Raw genomic sequence first — 5,017 nt, 5'->3', positions numbered from 1 at the left:
TTAGAAACAGTCTGTTCTCACCAGAGAGATGGTAGAACCATGGGACTCATTATTTGGCCCTGTGAATGTCTATAGTTGACACCTTTCACTGGGTGTCTGATAAATTAACATAATGGCAGCTCGGAGGTTTGCCCAAAAAGGCCCACATTTGCACCTGTCTTTGGGATATATATATATATATATATATATATATATATATATATATATATATATATACACACACACACACACACACACACACACACACACACACGCGTGTGTGTGTTACAGTTGTGTAACTTGGTCTTCCTGTGGGACGCCTAGCAATGAAAGCAGGGGATGGTTCTGACTCTGTTGCCTGCTCTTGGGACCCATTCCTCCGACCATATTGTTGGGCGAGGGGGTGCCTGGTCTCACTGCAGCTTGATAGACCCTGGCTGGCTGGATCCATAGGATGTACACCTGTGTCTGAAGAGAAACTGTGGAGGAGGAATGGATGGGGCAGGGGAGGGGGAGGAAGGAGGTGGGGGGACTGGGAAAAGGGGAAGAAAGGGAAGCTTCAGTTAGGATGTAAAAACAAGGGGGAAAAAGAATCAGGATTTACTCAAGATTTTTTTTTTTTAAATGGAACTTTCTGTCAAGCCTGAAGATCCTAGTTTGATTCCCATAGCACCACACAGTGGAACGGGGTAACAAACGGCCCTCTGACCTCCACATGTGCTCTGCAACACAAACTCATATGTAATAAACAAATGGAAACTGAAATTAAAAAAAGAAGATTGCTCATGGCACTTGCTGCAGACAGTGATCCCACGCATCCAGCGTCTCTTCTGAAGATCTGTTCTCTTGTGGATTGCGCTCAGGGCCACATTTAATCAGTCATGGTCTGGGCAACTATTATTCCATCATTTGACTTTTGAAAGGTTTTCCATCCATACAATGAGGTTGTGCAAAGGTGCATAATGAGAAAGTCCTTTAGCCACACATTAACCACACATAATAAATAGCAGCTCTCATACCCAAGGGCAGGACAAAGCTACTTTTAATACACTACTTTTAAGGCGTTTAGCAAAAACTCAGTCATCAGGACGACTAATGTTTAAATCAAAATTAATGTGAAACCTACATTGAATAAATATCAAAGCTCTCCACAAAGGCAGAGTTGGTACTCGGATTCCCTCAGGCCCCGTTTTGACTTGGGAAGGTCGCTGGACTGACGGGTGAAGCCAGGTTTTCATCTCACAGGGCTCTTTAAGCTTTTAGATGGAGAGTCATTGCTCTTAAAAAAACCACAGCGACGCCCACCCTGCTGCTTTCTGTGGGATCGTTGGACGGGTATGTCAGAGTTTCTCTCTCTTGAGTGATGCTTCCTCTTGCCCAATGCCACAACCTGATGTGGAGTTATAGCAAGAGGGGAAGCAACTCCCACTGAACTTCTCTTAATTTAAGAAAATAAGAAGTTCCTGTCCCTCAGGCAATTCATATGTCCTGTGGCATCTCATTAAAGCTTTTTGAGTGAGGCATTGACATTATATTATTGCTATTGTTGTACAGAGGGTTAAATCAGGGCCACAGGCATGCCAAGTGCACACTGTGCCATGGAGCTATGACACTCACCCGACGTAAGGCCTCACGAAAGACGCACCCAATCAGAAAGCAGTACATACTGTCCCTGCATTGATGCTATTGTCACTATGCTGAAAAGCAGAGAAAGTCCTCCATTCACAGATTATAATGTAAAAGTCCAACCCAAAGACACTACCCAATAGCAGTTGGTGGTTTGCCAAGAATTATATCCCGAGTCATTTTCCCCTTAATAATTCTAGTAAATGGAGAAAGGCTTTAAAACCCACCAAAGGTTGAGTGATCTTGCAATGTGAGAGTAAGAAAGAGCACTTTTTAGTGTTTCTACCTCTCTGACACAGAGCTGTGTATTTTCCATATACTCTCTTAAAGATCGTTTCAATAATCCAACAAAATGGTGGCCACTATTATTCCTGTTTTTCAGATTCAGAAGTGAAAATTCAGAGATTAAGTAACTTGCCTAGGGCAGCCTAGAAAGTAGTAAAATAGGGATATGAATTTGAATCTGTCTGGTCCCTTCTGGGTGGGAGTTAGATCCCAACCAAAGCCTTTTCAAACTGACCGAGGTGAGCTCCACGCACCTGGCCAGCTGCTGTGGGGGCTTCCTCCTCTCACCCCAGTGTCTTTCTCAGTCTCAGTATTGCTGCCTGTGATGGGATGCTGTGCTATGTGTCACACATCACAGAGACTTGGCCTGCATGTACATATATTGAAAGTTATCAGTTCACAAGGTCAGCCTGGGCACTCCGCGAGAATGTTCTTTAGCCTCAAATTCCTTGAGACACCACAGCAACCCCTTAGCCACCTTTGACCACTTCGGACCCATCCGACCAATCTTTAGACATACAATGAGGTACAGAACTTCCCAACAGTAACGGAGCTTAAGGTTCTTAATAGAGAAACTCACCACCATCCCTAGGACCATCCACAGTGGGCAGGAGAGCTGATCAGGTGCAGTCTGCAGTGAAAATAAATCCAAACCCCCACGCTCCTGCTAGATAATCCCTCCGAGCAATAGCCCATGCTCGCTAATCATTAAGCTTTAGGCAAAACAGTAACCACACACACACACACACACACACACAAAAGCAACAACAGCAACAAAACAGACCCTAAGTCTGTATGTTCTCATCTGCGTTAGCTCTTTGGAAAGATTCGTACAACTCCTATTCTTTTTCACAAGTGTCTCGGCAGTTCCTAGCCCAGCTTGCAGGCTCCTGCCTCAGTGGAGATGCAGGTGTCCAGATGGCTTCTTGGACAAGGTCAGAAATGGCTGTGGGAACAGTCTGAATCAGAGTTCCCTCTAAGGGCCAGAATTTCCCCCTCTGCTGCATGCCGGTGGCATTACATGTTACATCAGCTAGCACGGAAGAGCGCTTCTTGTTCTTTTCTTTTTTAATTGAGGCAAACTGCGCATTAAACTTGCCTTTTAGAGGCTGTAATTCTGGGTGTTAAGTACATTCCATCATTCATTGTCACATACCTACACTTTGTGCCCATCAGCACCATCTTCCTATTTCTCCCCTTTGTCCTCTGATATTTGCTGATCTGTTTTCTGTCTCAAAATATGACGGTGTTAGGTGCCATCTGTAAGTGAACTCAGGCAATATTCTTTTTTTTTAATATATAGGCTTATTTCACTTAGTGCCTTTCCAATTCCCCCACCCACATTCCAGTATGCCTCAGAATACCCTTTCTTCCCCTCCTCTCTCTCATTTCCTTTCTTTTTCTTTTTTTTTTTTTTGAGACAGGATTTCTCTGTATAACATCCTTGACTGACCTAGAACTTGCTCTGTAGACCAGGCTGACTCACAGAGATCTACCTGCCTCTGCCTCTCGAGTGCTGGGATTAAGGGTGTGCACCAGCCCGCCTAGTTTACCTTTTCTTTTTAAGACCACATCTGGCTTGTCATCAGACATTTGGATTGTCTCAGGAGTCTTGCGGAAAATGATGTTATGAACAGGGAGTACAAACATGTACATTCCTGCAAGTAGTGCTGCTGGATCATCAGGTGTTTCAGGCTTACTCATCTATTTAACAGAATTGCCACGCTGGTCTCTGAGCATCTTAGAACACTTCGATGGTCCTTACTTCCAGGTTCGGTTTGCCTCTCAAACTAGGTGGAGTAGCAAAATGACAATAAGAAGAAAGCAATTCCAACAGTCAGTTGTAAGAACGTGAGGAGTAGGCAGAGACTGTCTCTTGGAGCAAGTCCTAAAACAAATGTCAGTCAGCACCCAGTCACTAGAACAGCTCTGAGAAAATCAGCTTACAGAAGAACTTTAGTCTGGCGTATAGAGGCTTCGGCACATGATTCCATCACCCTGTCACTTGGGGTCTGTGCAAAGCAGACCATCATGGTATGGGAATCATTATGAAACAAAGGTACCCACCTTGTGGTTCCCATGGGGCAGGGGAAGGAGGTGACGGGAGGGGACAGGAGGGAAGGAAAATAGAAAGGAGGGGAAGGGCACCAGAGGAAGGGACTAGAGACAAAATACATCTTTAAAGGGCAGGTGAATACTCATATATATGAGTGAATACACATATATACACATGTGTGGTATATCATATATAATATGGTTATATATTACATTTGTAATTATATATGTAATACATTTATATATATGTAATACATCTTTACACATAGAGAATGAATACGGGGTTGACAAAGAGAAAAGAGGAAGGAGGGAAAGTCTGTAAGTCTGTATTTCTCACTAGATGTGTGCTTTTTTTGGTTTTTGCTCTGGAGAGTTTGTGTTGTTGTGGTATGCATGTGGGTACACACACCCGTGTGAATGTGGGTGCTTACAGCTGTGTGAATGTGGGTGCGCACACCCATGTGAATGTGGGCGCGCACAGCCATGTGAATGTGGGTTGGGTGCGCACACCCGTGTGAATGTGCATGGAGGTCAGAGGTCAGCATCAGATGTCTTTCTAAATCGCTTCCACCTTATTTTTTTCTTTTTTTAATTTTAAATTTTTAAATTCATTTTACATTTCAGCCACAGTCCCCTCTCCCACCCCTCCTTCAGCCCCCTTCTCAGCCTCCCCCCACCTCACCCCCATTCACTCCTCTGAAAGGGTAAGGCCTCCGATGTGGAGTCACCAAAGTCTGGCAGGTTAAGTTGAGACAAGCCCCTCCCCACTGCATCAAGGCTGAGCAAGGCATCCCGCCATAGAGAATGGGTTCCAAAAGGCCAGCTCATGCACCAGGGATAGATCCTGGTCCCACTCCAGGGGCCCTTCAAACAGACCAAGCTACACAACTGTCACCCACATGCAGAGGGCCTAGTTTAGTCCCGTGCAGGCTCCCCAGCCATAGGTCTAGAGTCCAGGAGGGGTCCCTCAAACCGATCAAGCTACACAGCTGTCGGTCTGAAGTTTGTGAGTCCCCATGAGCTTGGTCAACTGTCTGTCTCTACATCTTATTTTCTGAGGCAAAGTCTCTCA

Source organism: Arvicola amphibius, chromosome 1, assembly GCF_903992535.2.
Source record: "Arvicola amphibius chromosome 1, mArvAmp1.2, whole genome shotgun sequence".
In the NCBI taxonomy this organism is placed as follows: domain Eukaryota; kingdom Metazoa; phylum Chordata; class Mammalia; order Rodentia; family Cricetidae; genus Arvicola; species Arvicola amphibius.
Note: the sequence above shows the minus strand (reverse complement) of the source record.